We start from the raw sequence: 23,830 nt of genomic DNA, 5'->3' as shown, positions 1-23,830 counted from the left end.
AAAGCTAAAATAACATCAACTAAATAATTAGCTAAAAGCTGAAGAAGGAGATCTATCAGACCTTTTTGGCCTGTGGGACTCCGGAGGCAGCAGAAAGATACCGACGTGCCAAGCGGAGTGCAGCCACGGAGGAGTTTGGTGAGGCCATGGAGAACGACTTCCAGACTGCTTAAAAGAGGTTCTGGACCACCATCCAGCGTCTCAGGAGGGGGAAGCAGTCCATCGTCAACACTGTGTGGGAATGGTGTGGATGGTGCGCTGCTGACCTCGACTCGAGTCGTTGTGGATCAGTGAAAGGAATACTCCGAAGACCTCCTCAATCCCACAGACACGCCATCCAATGAGGAAGCAGAGCACGTAGACGCGGGAGTAGACTCTCCTATCTCTGGGGCTGAGGTTGCCGAGGTGGTAAAAATTGTCTGCTTATCTATGTGGTATCTAGTTGGCCAATTATCTTCTAAAGATTTCTAAGAATGTAGAAAGTTTTTCTACACTAGTTTTCAGACCCTTTTCATAATCGCCTATTTTTCTCCTCTCTTCCAGTTTTCTGGCCACCTGCCTCCGCATTGGGACTCACTCACTCACATACCTGCTCCATCAGTCAATAAACTCTTTGGAATTCAGTTTGGCCATCTGTTGTGTTCTACCTGGGTCCGCTTGGGGATGCTGCAACAGGCCCTACAATTTTGGTCGCCCTAAGCAAGAATTCAGTTGAGGCCCTAAAACACTCAATGATTGGGGCAATAACAGCAGCATGATATTTATGATAAATATCAATCTGGTTTTAGATCAATCCACTCCACTGAAACTGCTCTTCTGAAAGTTTCTAGTGACGTTATGATGGCCGCTGACTCTGGTCGTTACACAGTTTTAGTTTTACTTGATCTGACAGCTGCCTTTGATACTGTAGATCATAGTATACTGGTTGATCCACTCAAATCTGAGACGGGGTTTTCTGGTACTGTTCTCCAGTGGTTTACCTCTTACATTAATGGAAGAACCTTTAATGTTGCTATTAACGATGTTATGTCCAATATGTCCAACCTGTCATGTGGAGTAGCCCAGGGCTCTGTTCTGGGGCCTGTTTTGTTTTTATTGTATCTGATGCCTCTTGGGCTTTTCCACCGGGCAGGAGCTGGAGCTAACTTGGAGCTAGCTCGTGTTTTGGCTCCGGGCCATTCTGTTTCCACCAACAAAGCTCCAGCTCTCAGAGCCAAAAACCGGGGCTACGCTGGCCCCACTTAGCTTCTGGGCTACAGCTCAGCTCTGAAGTGGGCGGGTGGTAGGCGGGGTTATACGGGATCCTCCAAAAACGAAAAGCAGCTATTTTTTTAAGCTGGCGAGTGGCTGGTCACGTTAGCGCAAATCCGACAAAAAATATTTAAAAGTGAGTCCAAAGTAAGTTCAAGTAGATAGAGCAGTGGTCAGTGGAGGAGAACATTGTGTGCTGGTACTGTGAGTGTCTGAAGAGATTCAGGGGAAAGAGGACGGAGCCCCACGGACCGAACAGAACTACAACCATGGAGGAGCTCGTCCTGTAGAACTGTTACTAATTCTGGTAAGTTTTATTTCACCCTGTTGTTAACCTACTACCAATTTTAGCTTGCTACAATATTCCCTCATCAATATTATGAACGTTACGTCTAACGTGGTGCAGGCTAGTGTTAAGGCGAAATTATTAGTTATGTTTAATAATATATTTACTCATATATTTTTAATCCTTAAGCCTGGGGTGTAACTTTCCATTGTGTCTTCAACTTTGGGTCAGACCGCCTTGTCCAAAGCACATGATATGCTTACACACACTCACATAGTTCCCCAAAACAACCTCAAGGCCAGATGCGTAGGCATTCTCTGTACACACACTCACATAGCACACATACACACCACATACACATCAATTCACACACACAAACACCACACACGCACACACCTCCGTCTCCATGACAACCAGCAGATAACGGAACTGGTTGTTTAGACCCAAAGGAGAAACTGTCTCTCTTTTCACCCGCTGTCCTTCACTCCTCCTTCTCTCTCTATGCTTATCTCCCGGGGGGGAGGAGGGAGGGGGGACTGAGCAGGGATATACGTGATGTGTCAGAATTGTCTCTCTCTCGATCATCGGACGTCCGCCAGGACGGTCACTAATTTTTGTTTCACTTTGTTCCATCTTTGTCTTTTTTTTTACTTAGTTTTAATAAATCTTTTTTATAAAATCATCAATGCTCCGACTGGACTCCATCCTTCAACCAGAGCAATAAATCATGTCTCCAAATGAGGTCAACCGCAAATTCTGCCGTAACACTAGCCAGTTAGCCGCTGGTTAGCTAGGAAACCATAACAATGCTTTAATATTCCTGAAAGCAGCAGTAATATTTCATTGATCTGTATTCAGAACTTCCCTTATTGTTACATAATGGTCATGTAATAATATTACTGAACTATGTGGTAACATCGCTTCTGCTCATTTCAGAGTTAGATTTAATGGTTCATCTGTAGCTCAGCTCGTCTTCATCTCAGAACAAATCCAGTTAGATTCATTCATTCTATGCAAACATGTACAATATTATCTGTTGGTCCATCCTAAAATATCATTTGTTTATGAACAAATGTAACTATTATTAAGAACTAATATTGTTTTCTATTCCTGGACAAAACCAGGCACATTCTTATTCAAAAAGCATTGTACACTCTTTATTGTACAATTGTTTTACTATATTTGAGTTACTGTCTTGAAGTTCGGGGAAATACATACATGACGAACATCCAACCATTATTTATAATGTAAAAAAGATCCATCAGACTCAGACATAACGCAGAATACAGAGAACACACACATGGATTATTGTTAAAAACACCAGATTTAAAACTCCCGATCTCATCAAACTCAAAACTGTCCAAATGATTTATAAAACAAGTAAAGGTTACTTCCAAAAGGTTTGCAGAAAAGATTTTTAGAGAGAGAAGGGGAAAATAATTTGTGTATAACAATATCAGGGGTTAAATTATGGAACTGTGTAAGGGATGAAACAAAACAACATAAATCAGTTTAAAAAGTTTTTGAAATCATATATTTTTAGTAAGTATATGAAAGAAGAGTAACAATTTTACCAAGTACATGGCATATATACATTCATGTGTATGTACATATGTATATATGTTTGATGTGAATGTATACACTGTATATATAAAACTTGTGTAGAATATATAGTTAAAATAGTTATATAAGCTAAATATTTTTTGTGTGATTATCTAGAGCCTTGTTTAGTTTTATTGTGGTACGGTAGGTTTGTATAAGCTTTGCTTCAACCTACACACTTTTGGCTTAAGGATTACACAGTTGAGTGTTTGTTTTTGTAGTTTCTTATTGTGGAGACTGCTGAAATAAATAATAAATTCAAATATTATTTTAATGCTTCTATTCAGGAAAAAAAGCAGGAAGATGTTAATGCAGATGTTCTTCCATGGAGCAGTCAGCGACTCGGTTCATGGACCAGAACCAGGGCCAGGACTACGTCCATGGTCCAAAACCTCCAGCTCATGATGAACTCCTCAGCACTGGTGTTGATTCTGGAGTAGATAGAATCAGACTTTGGCCCTTTCTAATAGAAAACCCACAATCATTTTTTAAGTAAATGTTATTATATATTGAGTTGGTTTGTAAATCTATTTTTACTTTGTGTAAATAAAGTTATTTATTTTGTATTCTACAAGGACTTTGTTCATTGTTCGTTGCCTACTTGTAAGCACACACATGTATTTTATTTCTATTCAGTTAATTTAATTACTCTTTACATCCACTTTTTTGATCTAAGATAGAAACATAACCTGCTGTAGCACACACTATTAGGTTTGTATTTTTTTTTTATTTTGATACATTTATAAAATTTAAAAGTTCATATAATACTCACCTATTAAGTAGGACAATTAAATAAAATGCAATTAAGATTTCCTCAATTCAAAATTTATTGAAACAAATCAAAGAGCAGCAATAGGTTTAAAATATGTTGGAGTCAATAAGGTGTCATTGATCATTAATAACACAAGTCGAACAACATGATGAGGACACAAACATTTTAATAAAGCATCCATTCAGTCACACACAGTAAGTCCTTGGTCTAAATATATATAAATGAAATGACATCAGGACTCGTTAGTTTGACACAAACTTGAGCTGATTCTGGTCGTATTGAGTCCCACCAATAGTCAGCATTAAGAGCATCTATAATGATAAACAAACATATCAAAGTCAACTTATTGCCTTTATCTGCTGTACTTATGCAGGCGTAGTTGAAGCTAAGTAGCTTAGCAAATGCTAACACGGTCATTGTTAAGCAATAAAACGTCTTTGATAATTATCTATGTTCACAAATGTCGCAGATTCCTGTGACTCCAATGAAGATGGTTACGTTTTAGTTTTACTTGATCTGACAGCTGCCTTTGATACTGTAGATCATAGTATACTATATACAGTATATGACGCAAGTGCTCATGGGTAAACTGTTACGTAATCAGTGACGTACTGACGTATTGTGGTGACGCAAGGACGTGGCTCCAACTTGCCGCTGCTGCGGTGGAAAACCAAACCGGTTCTTCAGCTAAACAGGAGGAGCTCTGAAGTAGCTCTGGCACCAACCCCAGCTCCAAAAAAAACCCCTCCGTGCTCTTGGTGGAAAAGCCCTATTGGTTGGTTGATCCGTGGTTTTAAAAATGTGTCTTATCATTTTTATGCTGACGATATCCAGTTGTACTGCTCCTTTAATGACTCAGAGTTTCACTTTTTATCAGAGTTCTTAGACTGTATATCCTGTATCAAAAACTGGCTGTCATCAAATTATCTCCAGATAAATTCAAACAAAACAGAAACTCTGACCATTGCTCCTGATAAAAACATCCTCTAATTAAAAACTCTCTTGGTGATCTGGGCTCATCTGTTAAAACCAGCCTCAGAAACCTTGGGGTTGTTTTTGATCAGTCCATGTCTTTGGAGGGACATTGTCGTCAACTGACTAAAAACTGTTTTTACCACCTGAGAAATCTCTCTAAAGTGAGGCATCTTTTATCAAAATCAGATCTGGAACTGGTCATACATGCATTTATATCATCTCGTATTGACTACTGTAATTCTGGTTTCACTTGTTTTAATAAGTCGACCCAAAACAGACTCCAGATCGTTCAGAACGCTGCTGCCAGACTTTTAACTGGTGCTTCTAGAACATCCCACATCACCCCCATTCTTTCTACTCTGCACTGGCTTCCAGTTAAGTTTTGCATAGAATATAAAATATTAGTTCTCACGTTCCGAGCATTACATGGTCAGGCCCCTAAATATATCTCGGACTTGTTGTGCCCCTACTCATCAGGGCGATGCCTTCGGTCTTCAGGTCAGGGTCTCCTAAAGACCCCAAAAACTAAATTTAAGACCAGAGGAGACCTGGCGTTCCAGGCTGTAGCTCCCAGACTCTGGAATAACCTGCACCAGTCTCTCAGGGAGCTCAACTGTGTGGTCACTTTAAAAAAAACTGCTGAAGACTACACTTTACAGTAAAGCTTTTAGTTACTGGATTTTAATTTTTATTTATCCTTTAATGTTGCTGTTCTTATGATATTTATGCACTCTTGTTTTATTATTCTATTGTGTTTACCACAACTTTGTACAGCACTTTATGATTTTATCTGCAAAAAGCGCTTTAGAAATAAACTACTTACTTACTTACTTAGAAAAGTTTCCTGTTAGCATGTGTATGTAAGCTAACTAGTGCAGTCACATGTCTGTGGCACCTTTTCCTTTGATTTTTTTGCAGATTTCTGTGGGATTGTAAAACGGAGTGGCTGTACTGATGTTATTTTGTGTTTCACACAGGTGTGTAGACAATATATTGTAGACATTTGTTGATGTGATGTATATTTTTTGTGAATGATTCATTGTTCTTGTGAAAAATGTGGAATTGCTATGAAGGGAGGAATTTATCTGTAAATTATTTGACCATGTTTTTAAAAAAAATGGATGAATTGATATAACAGAAAAACATTAGTTCTATGAGGAAGCAGACTGGAGATTTCTGTGGGATTGTAAAACGGAGTGGCTGTACTGATATTATTTTGTGTTTCACACAGTAAATCACCTTCCTGAATGGCAAACCCCTGTGTGTGGCTCAGCTCATTAATGCATACAACACAACGCAGAAAGCTTCTAGTCAGTCAGTGCAGACACGCCGGCTACAGTGGTGCCGTAACCCGGATCTACATCGCTCAGCCATTCATCGTGGTGGTTCTTGGAGCACTGGATCAGCGCCAGCTTGGTCGCCGGAGGTTGCTGTCGTCACGTCGAGAGTCCGGGGGTTTGGTCTTTTAGAAAGAAAAAAAAACACATTTGCACAGTTACTGGTCGATGATGCACTGGCACGCCTTGAGATGTGGGATAAAACTCATACTGGGCTTAACTTTAGACACGTTAATCCCAAATACCTGCTTTAGGTACTACCACTCACTCATTCCCCCTGTTCACAGCCACCACCATTATAGCTAAGCTTCACACTTGTCACTATACTGGCTTGACTACACAACATAATAAGCACAATATATTCTACAACTTCACATCTCACCCTCACTGTAAAACAATCTATTCTTCCCAGCCCAAAAAAGAGAAAAAAAAAAAAAAAAAAATTTAAAGAAAAATTACGTTTATTGTTGATGAAGGGGAAAAGCAAAAAAATCCCACAGAGATGTCTTCTTTTGGTAGGGATAGCGGTAAACCCAGAGTTGAGTTGCTACAAACTCCAGTGAGAGGCGCAGCTAATGTGAATTCACCTGCATTTTGTTCTACCCGCATACTTGAGAATGTATCTGCTAATACAAGTCTACATGACGCTGTATTGGGTGCTTCTGATGTAACAGACTCAAACCTGAACACATTGATTACTCACATTGCTCAGCAAGTAGGACAGACCATAAAAGAGCAGTTAAGAAGTGAAATGGGACAAAGCCTGAATGACACGCCAACTCAGGTCCATGAAGGGCAGTCGTCCAGTGAACCCACTTACTTAAACCTGTCAGGTGCAAAGTTTGTTTTGCAGCCAGATGTGCGGGAGCCTCCTACTTTCAGAGGAGATGGTTTGGATAAGAATACAGTGTGTGAGTGGCGAGAGATGATGCAAGTGTATTTAAAGAAGCGAGCCATACCCATTAATGAACAATACTCTGAGATAATGTCTAAGTTAATGGGAAAAGCTAAAGATGTTGTCAGGATAACTTTGCAAAGCAGCCCAGCATTGAAACCCCAGCAAGATCCAAACATAATGTATGACATTCTCAGGCAGCACTTCAGTGATGCAACTTATTCATGCATGTCAATGGCCGATTTTTACAGTACGGTCCCAGTGCCAGGTGAGGCTCCTGTTGAGTACTGGCTACGGCTAAATAAAGCTGTAGATACCGCTGAGGAGGGTCTGAAAAGACTGGGGAGAAGTATGACTGCTCCATGTCATGAAGCAGCCATGATGTTCATGAAGTACTGCCCCGATCCCACGCTCTCTGCCGTTTTCAGATTCAAAGCTGCAGACAAATGGACTGCTAGTGAGGTACAGGAGCACATTGACCGCTATCACACAGAGAGAAAAGAGCTCACCCTCTCTAAACCCAAACACTCTCAGCCCGTAACGGTTAACGTCCAAACACCTGAGTCCAGTCCACCAGGAGCTGTAAGTCATGCAGCAGAGCCAGCTAAAGGTAATGAGAGCTCGAAGTCCTCCTGTAACGATGAGTGTCTGAAGATGATGATGAGCCTTTTTGATCGTGCGCTGTCCCAGAACAACAATGCAGTGTTTAACACTGTGAAGTCTGATCACTTTCAGAGACGCTCCTGCAGTTCGTCAGTCCGTCGATCATCCACTCTTGCACATTGCAGACAAACGCGCTTGTGTTTAGCGTGTTTCCAGCCTAATTACATTAACAAGGACTGCCCCAACGTTAAGTCCAATCAACAACCAGGCACACCTTCCCAGCAGAGTACCCAGCCATTAAACTAGCTGGCCCTCATTGGAAGGGGGGATGTGTGGGCAGCAAAGATGATACCCTCAATTATGAACTGCAACAACACTACGTCAAAGCATGTGCTGTGGTGCCTGCTGGTGCTAAAGTAATAATGCAAAATACTCAAAGAGTGGGCTCCTATGATGAACTGTTTTACACCTCAGTCAAAGTTAACACACTGGAAGTTAAGGGAATGTTGGATTCAGGGTCAATGGCATGCACTCTTAGTGAAAAAGCAGAGACGGAGATGCTGAGCAAAATGGCACTTTCAGATCCTATTCCTTTGAATCGTGAGATTGTACTTGTGAGATGTTGCAGAACGCTAAGTAAACAGAAATGCATGTATGAGGTTGAAATGAAGTTGTATGAGCAAAGCTGCATTGTACCAATTCTTGTAGTCCCTGGGCAGCGAGATGATTTGATAATAGGAAGCAATGTTATCAGATATTTGATACGCCAACTCAAAGTAACTAATGATTATGTGCGTCTTGTATCCAGTGGCAGCCTTTCCCCAGAGTGTGAGCAGTTTTATGACATCATGGCGAACTCTACCCTGTGTGAAGGAGAGGAGCTATTAGACAAGATTGGGACAGTCAAACTGCAGCAGTCTGTCACACTGTTGGCCAGGCAGGAGCATTTGGTCTGGGGTAAGCTGCCGAAAAATACACCCGTGTCTCCAGGCAGTACAGTTATAGTCAAGCCCACCACATCGAAGTCAATGCCGCGTAACATTATGGTTGGTCATATAGTCACGCCATTGTGGGGCGATCGGTGGGTACCTATGAAGGTAATTAACGTGTCTGAGAGATCGATCACACTAAAGAGAAACGCTAAGCTTGCAGATGTATCTTCATGCGTTGCCGTGGAGGAGTTCGAAATCTCCCAGGGGTCATGTCAATCTGAGAAACACATTAAATCAGAGACATGTGACAATCGCACCTCAGATTTAAAAGAAAAATTGAGCTCTGTGGGGCTTTCCGATATTGACATTGATCAGTGCCATACAAGTCAGAATGGTAGAAAAAAACTAGTCTCCCTGCTCGAGAAATACAATGACATCTTTTCTAAACACTCTAGACTAAACTAAAGATTTTGTGCATTGGATCAGACTAACAGTTGAAAGGCCGTTTTGTTTGCCCTATTGGCGCGTCCCACCTGAATATTATCAGAAATTGCGGCAAGTGTTATCTGAAATGGAGGAGCAGGATCTCATAAGGAAATCTGTCAGCGAGTAAGCGTCCTCGCTTGTACTTGTTTGGAAAAAGGATGGAAATCTGAGACTATGTACAGATTTTCGATGGTTAAATGCCAGAACATTTAAAGATGCTCATCCGCTCCCACACCAATCTGACTGTCTGGCTGCTTTAGGCGGAAATGCCTATGTTAGCACAATGGATTTGACCTCCGGTTTCTATAACATCCCGATGGCAGAGGCGGATAAAAAATATACTCCGTTCACAACCCCGATGGGACTATACGAGTATAACCGTATGCCTCAAGGACTCTGTAACAGCCCTGCATCTTTTATGAGAATGATGCTCAGTGTTTTTGGTGATTTAAACTTTAGTAACCTCCTATGTTACCTTGACGATGTTTTAGTCTTTGCTCCGACAGAGCAAGAGGCATTAGAGAGGTTAGAAGTGTTATCTAAAGTTGAGTCCCAAAAAGTGTAACCTAATGAGGTCATCAGTTAAGTTTTTGGGCCACATAATCGACAAAGATGGCGTCGCTGTAGACCCAGACAAAGTAGAGATAATTTCCAAGATGACAAAGGCCGACCTCATGGAAGATGACGGGTGTACGCCCTCAGTGAAAAGAATAAAATCATTTCTGGGCATGGTACTGTATTATCAGCATCTTATCCCGAGCTGTTCCAGTTTAGCCAAGCCATTATTTGCCCTTACATCCGCTCAGAAGAGACAGGGTAGAGTCAAGCAGAATGCCAATCCAGGCTCTTTTAGAAAGCTAAAGCCTTCTGATTGGACAGAAGAGTGTGATGTTTCATTGTTCAAACTTAAAGACAGTCTTTTAAACTGTATTGTACTCTCACACCCAGATTTTACTCACCCTCTTATTCTGTCCATTGATGCCTCGTTAGATGGGCTAGGAGCTGTGTTGTCACAGGTTCTCCTAGGTGAAAAGAAGCCCATCCCATTGCTTTCGCAAGCAAAACTCTAAGCACTTCTCAAAAAGAAATATCCTGCTCACCGCTTAGAATTTTTAGCCCTGAAATGGAGCGTGTGCGAAAAGTTCAGTCACTGGTTGAGAGGCAACTTATTTACCGTATGGACTGATAACAATCCTCTGACCTACATGATGACAAAACCAAAACTAGACACGTTTGAACAGCGTTGGGTGTCCAAACTAGCTCCTTACACGTTTGATCTAAGACACATTCCAGGGACAAAGAAAAATGTTTTTCTTACACACTGAGCAGGGATCCATTCGCTAAAACTGTGAGTCAAAGGCTGGTAACCGAGCAGTATGATAGGATTTTGGTAGAGGCCAAGGGCGTTGCTCCAGACAGAATCCAAGACACATTCCGCCTTAAAGTCCAGAGTCACAAAGTACAAAGAGTCACAACCCCTCTGTTAAGCACCACCTATAATGCTGATGTCAGTGTATTATTAGACACTCACAGCGAATGGGAGGTTGGAGCAGAGACGAGAGCGGTGCAGTTTATTCAGGCTGTTCAGGACCTGTTGCCTCCACGGCAGGACCCACTCCCTGTGTTCACACTGGCAGAGTTGCAGCGCAGTCAGGAAAATGACGCTACTATTTCGTCACTTATGCCTTTAGTTAGTAGAAAAAAACTCCCTTCTAGATGAGAGAGAGCAGTGTTCAACCCAAAAGCCATGGTTTTGTTAAAACAATTTGAGAGACTTAAATTACAAAGTGGAGTTCTTTACAGAATCACAAGAGATCCAATCAGCAAACACAAAAGACAGCAGTTTGTTCTTCCCGATAGTTTGAAAGAGAAAGCACTGTATGCCATTCATGACATAGCAGGGCACCAAGGGCAAGCGAGGACTATGCATCTCGCTAGACAATGGTTTTTCTGGCCTAAAATGGACATTGTCATAAAAGAGTATGTGAAGTGCTGTCATAGGTGCATTTTGGCAAAAACCCCAGACCCATCTGCGCGTGCTCCTTTAGAAAGTAATCGCACTTCTGCACCCATGGAATTAGTTTGTTTGAACTTTTGGAGCGCAGAGGACAGTAAGCAGCACTCAGTAGATGTTCTCGTAGTTACAGTTCATTTTACCAAGCTTGCTCATGCTTTTCCATGCCCGAACCAACCGCTAAACAAGTGGCAAAGAAGTTATGGGATCATGTATTCTGTGTGTATGGCTTTCCTGAGGGTGTTCACTCAGATCAGGGAGCAAACTTTGAAAGTGAACTCATTGCAGAGCTGCTCCAGTTGTCTGGTGTATCAAAATTGCACACTACAGCTTACCATCCCATGGGAAATGGTGGGACGGGAAGATTTAATCGCACACTTGGGAACATGCTCCACTCTTTGCCCCTGAAACAAAAGCAGAAGTGGCCTCAGCAGATACAAACATTGACATTTGCTTATAACTCGACAGTGCATGAAACAACTGGATATGCCCCCTTCCAGCTGATGTTTGGAAGGATTAAACAAGTGTTAAATGATCCAGTGGTAGTGGATCACAGAAGCTACGTCAAAACGCTCATGTCGCATCTTCATGAGGCAATCAGGATTGCTCAAAGGCACAGTATCAAAGAACAAGACAAACAGGCTGTGGGTTATGACAAAAAAAATCAAAGGCATTCACCTGAACATTGGAGATCATGTTCTTGTTGCAAACAAGGGTGAAAGAGAAAAGAAAAAGTTAGCTGACAAGTGGAGCTCAACGGTGTACACAATAAAAGACAGGAACCCGCAGAATCACACTTATAAAATGGAGGATCTAGAGGGCGCCACAAAAGTCGTGCACAGGAATTTGCTTTTGGGTCTCAATTTTCTGCCAGTGATGGATGCATGTGAAGCATGTTGTGCACACCTGATTCTTTGGACGTGGAGAGCAGTATGGATTGGACAAACTCCTGGATAAAGAGTGGTTCAGGGTATTCCTGCAGTCAACGGGATCAAAGTGACAGTATGTCTCAGTCAGAACAGTCTAGTCAGTGTTCCCCAGATATCGAATCTGAAGGACAGTACCAACATGAACTTGTTCACTCTGACCAGGGTGATAGTCTGGCTGCGGAAAATGGCTCAAACTAATTTCAGATTCCATTGACTCTTGACATTGACACTCCAGAGTCCCTGCCACAAACTGACTCGGGCCATGGCCATGACACCCCTGAAATACTGACTCAGACCAACCCAGACATGAACAGAGAAGGGGTAGTCATAACTAGAGTGGGTAGAGTTAGTAAGAAGGTCAACCGTCTTATTGAATACATGGTTAAGCCTTTAGGTTTAAAAGGCTTTGTCAGTTCTCTGAATAAGAGGTCCCAGTCACTTGACTTTATTCTGAACAGTGAGAGATATTTTTTTTTTTTTTTTGTAAGAGACATGGTGCATTCTGTGACACTTTGCGCCCAGCAATTTTGTTTGTTATAGAAGCAATGTGTTTGTGTGGTGTACAAGGCACCATATTAATCTAGGAGTGTGAAAGGTCTGATCACCCTTTTTTCACTGAACCTATGTAGTGGGTAGCTTTCCAGCTGAAGATAAAGCTTAGAGCTTTGAGTCCTTGCTTGGTGTTTGTGGTATGGATTTTGGCAAAATCTGGCAGGGGTGGATGTAGCCTATGTGGTCTTACTATTAATCGATTTAACCAAAATCCTGTTTCCTTGATAAAAAAGTAGTATTTGGTTTTATTGTTTTATTTTGTAATGTTTTATTTGGAGACTTTTATTTTGGTGCCTCTACTTGCTGTGAGTTCGCAGGCTTTACCTCAGTTCTATGAGGAAGCAGACAGGAGGTGAGCAGCAGCATCAGCTCTCCTGGTTAAAATGTTATAGTTTTATATAGTTTAGACTTTATTAGGGGGCTAAGCCCGCGGGGCCAGAGAACCGCGTATGTAAGCATACGTGGTTCCTAGGACCAGCGGTGCTAGGAACCCTATTGTAATCGTAAGGATTTTTATTATTATTATATATATATATATTATTATATTTATTATGTTTCCTTGGGTAAAAGTGGTGCTGCAGAATAAACCGTGCAAGGTAGGGCAGTACCTTTTGGTGGTTGGGTCCAAAACCCCAAGGGGACCTTGGACGCAAAAATTCGTCCAAATATTCAGGAAACAACACTTTTTCGTGCCAAAAAGCTAAGATTACAAAAAGTAAATGAATGTTTTAAATCAGCTATAAAAGTTTGTTTCTGGTTCCGCTCCACTTTACATGCCAACGTAAATCATTATGTTTGCATTTTGGTTCCACGTTACATTTTGATCCCAGTCACATATCTAATGTAGATACATTTTAGGATTCTAAATTTGCCTTGTAATGATCTTTATTGTCGATGAAGAAAGTGTTTTTAAGTATATTGGCATGAAATTGAAAATTTCAACCTGTTATGTCTCCATTCTCTACCACACACTTTGAGAAGCACTGCTCTACAAACAAGCCTGTCTCTCCTTAAATGTACAAACGTTTCTTTAGAATTGGGGCTAAATTTGGGTGAAAGTTGCAAATCTGTAACGCATATGGTTGATTTGTTATGAAGTTTTATAAATTTGAACTTTAGACAAGAAGAAGAAGAATGTATGTATGCATCGGGTGCTGACCCCTGAACCAAAAAGTTTGCAGACCCCTGGTTTAGAGCAAGAAAATCTTCATTTTTGAGCCAAGTAACATTCGTGACTTAACTATGTTCTGATTGGTACATGTGTTTATGGAAATGCCACTAGGGGGCGCAAAAACCAACATCAATGGCCACTGCTATAGTTTACTTGTAGTGATTTTTACTCCATCAATTATCATATATGATAGTAGAGGTTTGGTTAGGTAATATTCTTTAAAAGTTCTTCTAGAAGCTGTTTTTCAATTTAATACAAAAACACATTTATTTTAGAAAGTTCACAAAAAATTCCAGAAAAGCATGAATTTATCTTAGTTAAATATAAGTTTGTGCTTTGTGAGCAATGAAATTCTTTATTCATATTACACATGATGTTAGCACTCAGTGGTGACAATAATAAACACTATCTTGTTATATAAGCTCATTCGTTCATTTACTAAAATCCATTTAAATTTTAAAAAAAAAACCTTGGTTCTCATGTCAAATATTGTGATGCGATTAATTTAGATTAATCAAGAATAACTAATTTCAAAGTCTTTAATTATTTATTTATTTCTTTTTTAATCGAGTTCCACTTCTAATAAAGACAGAAAAAAAGTGATGATAATGACATTCTGTAAGAAAAGAGAATGTTCAGAGTTTAGTAACTGTTTAAATACTACAGCTGTCATTTCATTTGATTTTCAGATAGTCTTCACTTTTTAATCTGGAAATAGATATTCTGCCGTTTGCGTTCAGAGACAGCCTCCACCAGAGGTGAGTGGGGTGGTGGCCTAGTGGTTAAGGACGCTGGCCTTGAAATCAGAGCGTTTCCAGTTCAAGCCTCACCTGGATAACATCACTGTGGGATGTTGAGCAAGTCCCTTAACCCCAAATTACTGTTGTTATCCTGCTCATTGTGTGTCCTTTTGTGTATTTTTCCTGTAGAATATATGTTTTTTGGAGTACTCTCTGTGTTGTCATTTTGCATTTTTTGGTGTAATTTTTATGTATTTCTGTTGTTGTTTTACTTGTTTGTTGTACTGTGGGTTTGCTGAGTCATTTTTCGTGTTTTTCTTGTCTTTTTGTGTACTTTTGTTGACATTTTCTGTAATGTTATATGTTTTCTGTCATTTTCTGTATTATTGTTGCCGTTTTGTTCATTTTTGTCGTAGTTTTGTGTGTTTATCTTGTCTTTTGCTGTATTTTCCTGCAATGTTGTAATTCGTTGTATTTTTTTTTTTATGTATTCTTACTTTTGTTTTGTGTATTTTTCTGTCATTTTGTACATTTACTTTGGGGACTGCATGAAATTAGTGGCCCCCGGGTCGCCAGTTGCCTATGTCTGGTCTACACTCTACACCAGATATAGGCAACTGGTGGCCCGGGGGTCAAATGAGACACTCGCTCTAATTTAGTGCGCCCCCCAAAGTGAACACACAAAACCACAACAAAAAAGCACAAAACGAGACAAGAATATACAAAATGTATTTAATTTATTCTAACTCATATACATACAGGTACATATATAAAATTTGCTGTCTGCATTTGACCAATCCCTGGGGAGTGGTGGGCAGCCACAGTCCGGTGCCCGGGGAGAACAACACAATAACACAAAAATATTTTAAAAATGACAGGGAAATTTACAAAATGGCAACAAAAACACACAAAACAACACCAAACATGCACAAAAATGTCTCCAAAAACCCAAAATGACAACACATTACATCATAAAGATGCACTAAATGAAAGAGAAATAGACAAAATAACAATCAAAAAATAACAAAATAACACAAAAATATAAACAAATCACACAAAACGACCTCAACCATACACAAAAAATACTCCAAAAACACAAAATGACAACAAATTTATATAGTACAACAAAAAATGCACAAAATGGGAGAAAAACACTAAAAACAACAGCAAAAATACACAAAAATGACTTGAAAAATGACAAAGATGCTAAATACCATCACATGTACTCAGGACAACAGCTAAAATGCACATAACAGAAGAATACACAAAAAAAAAAAAACATTTAATTTTGTGTATTAATTCTCACATTAGTCATTACAAATGCTAACATAAATGTTGATAATGTAATTATATTTTATATTTTGTAATTATCAGAACTTTTTGGCCCCACTGTGAATAACATCTATGCTCTACACCGTGGTACCGCCATTTGTTTCTATTCAGGCTATTTTTAGCACATGCAGACTGGTCACGTGTCAAAGGAGGACGTCAGTAGTGTTGTTGTTGGTGGAGAGAGAGAGAATGGAGGAGTAAAGCAGTAGGGAGACACTGCTGTTGCTTTCTAGAACACGCGTTGTTGGTGAGTCGCTGTGTCGGTAGAAGGAGGGATTAGGGGACATTCTTCAGTCTGCAGAGGAAGCGACACACATCCACGGTACTGTATGTGTGTGTGTGTGTGTGTGTGTGTGTGTGCGCGCGCGCGCGCGCGCGTGAGCCAACTGCAGGCTAGTGAGGTTAGCCTGACCTAGCATTAACATGGAGGGTTTTCACTGCGCGTCATCAATCCGGAAGTTGCCATTTTGGCGATATGCGGCAGCAGAACAAAGCGCACGCACACAAGAGAATCCCGAATTTTGAGAAGAAATGGTATACAAAATACAGTAAGCAAAACATTCTGTGAGCTAGATAGCAGAATAATAATAATTTTGCCATCAAAAGCCTTGTCTCAGTGTTATTTTTTTTTTTTAGAAGGAAACCGATGTTCAGATGCTATAGTTTTCAATAAAGCAATAATAATAATAATAATAATAATAATAGCTTCAAAGTCACTGACAGATTTTCAGCTTTTTGCTCTGAAACTGGTGAGTTGTGTAAAACTTGCACTATTCAACAGCTGATTACGGAAGAACAAAGCAAGCTACAAACAAAAATTTTAGATTGTCATAGTACAAATTATTCTATTGGTCTTTAAAAATCAGTCATAATGCTCTAAAACGGCTGGCACTCAGGGGGGTAGAAATTCTGAAAATGGCTGGCACTGAATGAGTTAATGTTCAATTAAGAGAAAACATGTTTCAAGTTTATTATACCTTTTTAAATTAATATAAAATAATAATAGTATTAATAATAATAATAATAATAATAATTGGGGTGCAATTTGGAGCGCCTCCAGCAGATGGCGCCCTAGGCGGCCGCCTGTGTTGCCTGTCGGGAAGGCCAGCCCTGCTGCAGATCCATATGCGTCGGCTCCCTCGTCTTGAATCAATGAAGACTCAGGGGTGTTGCACACTCTATTCTGGATAAACTTATCCCCAAGTCAGTTGAACGAAAGCCGGCCAAGTTTATCCAGGACAAGTAACCATGGCGATTTAGCCTCTACAGCTAACCTGTAACCATGGCGATTTAGCTTCCACAGCTGCCCTGTAACCATGGTGATTTAGCCTTTACAGCTAACCTGTAACCATAGTGATTTAGCCTCTACAGCTAACTTGTAACCATGGTGATTCAGCCTCTACAGCCAACCTGTAACCATGGTGATTTATCCTCTACAGCTAACCTGTTACCATGGTGATTTAGCCTCTACAGCTAACCTGTAACCATGGTGATTTAGCCTCTACAGCTAACCTATAACCATGGAGAGTCAGCCTCAACAGCTAACCTGGAACCATGGTGATTTAGCCTCTACAGCTAACCTGTAACCATGGTGATTTAGCCTCTACAGCTAACCTATAACCATGGAGATTCAGCCTCTACAGCTAACATGTAACCATGGAGATTTAGACTCTACAGCAAACCTATAACCATGGTGATTTAGCCTCTACAGCTAACCTGTAACCATGGTGATTTAGCCTCTACAGCTAACCTATAACCATGGAGATTCAGCCTCAACTGCTAACCTGGAACCATGGTGATTTAGCCTCTACAGCTAACCTGGAACCATGGTGATTTAGCCTCTACAGCTAACCTGTAACCATGGTGATTTAACCTCTACAGCTCACCTATAACCATGGTGATTCAGCCTCTACAGCCAACCTGTAACCATGGTGATTTAGCCTCTACAGCTAACTTGTAACCATGGTGATTCAGCCTCAACAGCCAACCTGTAACCATGGTGATTTATCCTCTACAGCTAGCCTGTTACCATGGTGATTTAGCCTCTACAGCTAACATGTAACCATGGAGATTTAGACTCTACAGCAAACCTATAACCATGATGATTTAGCCTCTACAGCTAACCTGTAACCATGGTGATTGAGCCTCTACAGCAAATCTGTAACCATGGTGATTTAGCTTTTACAGCCCAAACATGTAGAATTAATAAAGTGAACTGATAGTTCCAGTAAGATGAGGTGGAGCTGATAAATGAAAATAAATTCTTGTACTTACAATAATATGCAAATACATTAATATTAAGTTTCAAGATGTACATTGGAAAACCACACACTTCACGCCAACATCCTTCAATACTTTTCATGTAACATTATGGTTGAATTTTGCAAAGATTTGTTTTTTTTCCTTTTTTTAAAGACAGCACAAACCATGCCCATGACTCATGCTTAGTGTCGTTTGGAGATATTTTCAAGAATACAGCAGCTTTCACAGGGCTCTACGCACCAGCACAGAATGTAGAACGGGCGGGGCCATGCATGCTATATGAACCATAGTTATGAAGTAAAGATTGACAGTGACTTGAAATATGATATTTGCTAAATGTTTTAATGTTTTAGTGTTAATAATATTGAGTTTGCATATTGAGTTTGAACATTTGAGTCTGCAACAAGCAGTGGCGGAAATAACAGGTCATTTCTTTTATATAATTTTAAAATAACATGTACCAAAGTGTTTTAAATAACAGCAAAGCATAACAACAGGTTACATGTATTCTGTTATTTTATTTTGCAGAAAAGCTGTACTTGAATTAAGTTAACAATAAAATAATCAACTTAGCATCTGCATTGTTTCACCATATGGAATTAAATTCAGAGGGTCCAGCTCTGATAGTGGGGTCTCCTAACCCTCTTCCCTGGTCAGGGGTCTGTAACCTTTACTCTACAAGGAACCATTTAACCTCATTTCACCTGGATTAAAGTCCTCCTGGAGCCATAAATACCTTCTCTATGAAGACAATGCAGTGTACAGTGATGTTGATAGGTTTTCAATGTAGTGAGTCCCGGGACCCACAGGTGGTGATTTGATTGGGTCTCTGGGAAATTCAATGGGTCCCCAATAAAAAAATGTATTTCTTTCTATTTCTTATATTCTTCTATTTTTTTAAATTGTAGGGTTAAACTCTTTTAATGGTGGTATGATATGTCTATATTTAGCAGATATATTCATGTATGTTCAAAATGTATCTGAAATTAAACAAATACAATTCAAATGAAAACAAAATGGTGTCTGTTGTACAAAAATAAATTATCAATAAAAGTCCTGATTTTAACACCAACAAAACATTCTCATCATCATCAAAAAATAAATTGTCACCAAAATCTTCTTGTCTGAACATCAACTAAATCAAATGAACTGAGTCAAACACTATGAAACTTATAGCACAAAAATGTAACTTAACTAACAGTGCAAAGTCTGTTGAGAAAAATAAAATGATGCAGATATGTTTGTGGTGTATTGTACATAGCTAGTTAACTGGCTGATTGTTGTTGTAGCGGCTAAACTAGCATGTACACAAGGCGATCATGTCTGCACTGATTTAATGCATTAAGGGGTCCGCTGACGGCTAGGTTTCTTTTGTTAGTTACTCTGATTTTAAACATAAGTTGATGTTCACAATGTATCGTACCTAGCAACATCACTGCTTACTACTAAGAAGGTCGTATCTTTGACTTAGGGCCCTATAAAATCTGTTTTATTTTTTTTTACAAATTCCGTTTTATTTTTTCTCAAATTCTGTTTTATTTTTCCCCAAATTCCGTGTTTTACACTTTATTTTTTTAAATTACGTTTGTTTTTTTTTTTAGAAATATTTAGTTTTTAACTCTTGTGAGGAAACAAAATAAATACTAATGAATAAAAAACTCATAATTAAACAAAAATGTATGTCAACAATAAAGTAAGATACAATTAAAAGGTAGATATAAATTGTAGTGTCATGGATTATTCTGACTGCTCCTTTTTAATTATTTATATGTCATATAATGATGTATGAGAACAGCATTAATGTCACCATATTTCCTCTCAGGGATCAATGGTTTACTGACTCTGATCAGGTTTAATAATTAGGTTTTGATCAACTTAGTTTAAATTGACCTAATTTAAATTATCCTATCTTCTGTAGCTCTGATGAGATGTTGTTTGAATGTAACTAATAACGTTGTTCCAACGGAGTTTTATTTTGTAAACTGGAAGTTCCCATTGAAACGTTTTTACTTGAGGTAGCTTGATGACTGTGAATGTGTACCTATAGACACGGACAAAAGGCTGGAATAAAAAGAACTAACAACATGGACTGTTATTCTTAGTTAACCAGACACAACAGTTCGAACACTGAGCAGGTGAAGATGATTAAAGCTGATCACGTTTTCACAGAGCACCGCTGCGCTACACGAAAAACGGACCGAGCTTTCGGGGGGGGGGGGGGGGGGCAGTGCACTTAATAAGCGGTCCGTGGAAACATTTTGAAATGAAATCTGCGTTAACTGGATCGTTAACGCAGATTGGCTGAACTAGCATGTATTCAATGGGATCATGTCTGCGCTGAGTTAATGCGTAAAGGGGTCCGCTGACGGCAAGGTTTGTTTTGCTAGTTACTGTGACTTTAAACAGAAGTTGTTGTTCACAATGTGCCGTTTTTCATGGGAAAAATTAGGTAATGCATGGATAGTGGATTTACTGCGTCCTTTCAGATGTTTTATGCATCAGGGACGCAGGACGCGTACCGAGCAACATCACTGAGTATATTAAATTATATACAGTTACAATTATATAGAATAATGTTTAATTTGATTTGATTTATATTGATCATGTAAATGGAAACTTAAAAACAGTTTAAAATAAAATAAATTGTCATCAAGAAATAAAACAGTATCTTGCATCTTCAAATTCTTACACATCATGAACACAATATTATATAAAGAAGATTTTTTTTTTTAGTTAATCTATTAACTACCTGAGCCACGGTCGTGGGTCGTCTTCTGATCGAGAGGTTGGGGGTTCGATCCCAGTACCTGACTATGTGTCGAAGTGTCCTTGGGCAAGACACTGAACCCTAAGTTGCTCCCAGTGGTCGACTAGCGCCTTGCATGGCAGTCCTGTCCCACTGGTGTGTGAATGTGAGAGTGATTGGGTGAATGAGCTGATATGTAAAGCACTTTGAGACTGCTTCAGTGTGGTGATAAAGCGCTATATAAAATCAAGTCCATTTACCATTTAGTTCATTTTGAAAGGCTACAAAAAGTGACTTGAATTTGATAACACATGATAACACTAGCACCCCCTCACACCCTGAGGTCAAAAGATGAATAGGTTTCATTTCGGGGCCGTGCTGAAGTGAAATAAAATTTAAAAAAACATTTTGAAATGACCAAATTACTCCAAAATAACAGATACACACACTTGGGGTATTTGGAAGCCGTTGACTTAGTTTCAGGTCGAACTCACCGCGTCTGGGAGATATTTGCTCAGCACACACACACACACACACACACACACACACACACACGCACACACACACACACACACACACACACACACACACACAGACCTTTTAACATTTTTCTATTAGCTCTGTCTGCTAGCGCATAGCATCTCTTCTTCATTGCTAGAATATCTGCATGCCAACCGACCACTGTGTTACCAGCGGCCACTGCTGGTCCAAACAAATATCTGATATAAATACAGTACAATTTTAAAAAGAAAAATAACTATTATGCAGTTTTGCATCGTTTACTATAGAACCAGAATTTAAATCAATAGGCTTCTTCTTCATTTGTATTATTCTTTTATTTATTTCATTCAGGATTTATTTTTAGTTAAATTGCATTGTTTTGAATAGTTTATCAAGGGATTCTTTTGACAATGAAAAATAAAATAATACAGTAATTTCTATTTTTTTTCCCCAAAAAAAATAAAGGAATATTTTTCAGTCATCATTTGTCTACAGTCCCATTTTTTAAAATAAATCGTGAGAGAATCGTATCGCGAACCCAGTATAGTGAATCGTAAGTATGTATTCATATAGTGGGAGGAGTTTCAGTAGAGTTGTCAATTATGGTCAAATGAGAATGTGTTTGAAGGCTGGACGTACAAAGAGGTGTACATACTCTGTAGTGTTATAAAGGGGTGTATTTGTGGGTGCAAAGTAAAAAAGCGTGCAATTTCCCTGGTTTAATTCTATGGGAGATGAACACATGATATATTGATAAAGGTTGCACCAATGTTTGCTGGACTTAGGTAAATAGATAATAAATGTACCAGAACATCCCCTGTCTTTAGACCCTTCCTCGGCAAGGAAAAACACAAAACCCAGTTGGAAAATGAATTACATGTAAACATATCATGTACGTCCAACATACGACCATAGAGAAGAGACACAGAAAAGTGGTGGGTTTTACAGTAAAGGCTTGGTACTGGCACACAGGAACACTGAGTGAGTCCTTTTGCAGCTGGATTCCCACCACCACACCATGTTAGAGGTTAGTTTGTTAGTGGGTTCGTTCTTAGTAGTAATAGTACAAAGTATCAGTGGGCGTGCCGCTCAGACGCTCCTCCCTCTCATGTCTCGTTTGGTCTAATTTGTGTTGATTTCAAAATCAAAATAAATGTTTTGAAACGTAACTACTAAAGAAGTTAAAAATAAGAATCTAGTAATGATTAAAAAGAAAAAAACAATAATATTAATCATAAACAATATTAAATAATGATAAAGTAATATAATGATAATATAGAAATACTAATAATACAATGAGAATACCATTAACTATAATATAAAATAATAAAAAAGAATATGAGAATATAATGGTAATTATAAGAATAGCAATAACATTAATACAGTAGTAGTACAATTAAACAATAATAATAATAGCAATAACAAAACATAATGAGAATTTAGTAACTGTAATAGGCAAGGCAAGGCAAATTTATTTGTATAGTGCATTTCATACTCAATGCAACTCAATGTGCTTTACATGATAAAACATTCAATTGTTTAAAATCAATAAGAACATTTAAAATCATCAGTAAAATCAATTAAAATCATCAGTAAAATCATCATTACATCAACAACATGACAAAAAATCTCTCTCTCAATCATATGCAGTAGAGAAAAAAAGTGCCTTTAACTTTGATTTAAAAATGTTCACATTGGATGCTGACTTCAGCTCTGCTGGCAGTTTGTTCCACTTCTTTGCAGCATAACAACTAAAAGCAGGATCGCCATGTTTACTGTGAGCTCTGGTCTCCACTATCTGACCTGTGTCCATAGATCTGAGAGACCTGCTGGGTTCATACCTGACTATCATGTCACTGATGTATTCTGGACCAAACCCATTCACAGATTTATACACCAGCAGCAGAACTTTAAAGTCTATTCTGAGGCTGACTGGGAGCCAGTGTAAAGACTTAAAAACTGGAGTAATGTGTTCTGACCTCTTTGTTCTGGTTAAGACCCGAGCTGCAGCGTTCTGAACCACCTGTAGCTGTTTGATGCTCTTTTGGGGGATTCCTGTCAGAAGACCATTACAATAGTCCAGTCTGCTGGATATAAAAGCATGGACCAGTTTCTCCTGATCTTTCTGAGCCATTAAACCTTTCACTCTGGAGATGTTCTTTAGGTGGTAGAAGATGTTTTTGTGATAGATTTGATCTGACTGCTGAATGTAAGATCTGAGTCAATCAGAACACCAAGGTTTTTGACTTGTTCTTTAGCTTTTAAAGATCGAGACTCAAGATAATTGCTGACAGCAGTCCTCTTTTCCTTGTTACCAAAGACAATCACCTCCATCTTGTCATGGTTTAGTTGAAGGAAGTTTTCACTCATCCAGCAGTTTACTTTTTCTAAACAGTCACACAACACCTCAATGGGACCATGGTCATCTGGGTTCATCGATAGAT

The 23,830-nt window shown here is 39.2% G+C and overlaps 1 protein-coding gene across 2 annotated transcripts in view; it reads left to right on the top strand.

Annotated features, from left to right (window-relative positions):
* Nucleotides 1-16,022: 16,022 nt before the first annotated feature.
* The window catches only part of hdac5 (histone deacetylase 5), a 144,011-nt gene continuing 136,203 nt past the window's right edge, over nucleotides 16,023-23,830 (top strand). For both annotated transcript variants that reach the window (XM_028454442.1, XM_028454440.1), the window contains exon 1: nucleotides 16,023-16,199. The gene's annotated coding sequence lies outside the window, so the exon portion shown is untranslated. The remainder of the gene's footprint in view (nucleotides 16,200-23,830) is intronic.

This window comes from Gouania willdenowi, chromosome 8, assembly GCF_900634775.1.
Source record: "Gouania willdenowi chromosome 8, fGouWil2.1, whole genome shotgun sequence".
Classification (NCBI taxonomy): Eukaryota; Metazoa; Chordata; class Actinopteri; order Blenniiformes; family Gobiesocidae; genus Gouania; species Gouania willdenowi.
Note: the sequence above shows the minus strand (reverse complement) of the source record. Positions and strands in the feature narration are given on the sequence as shown.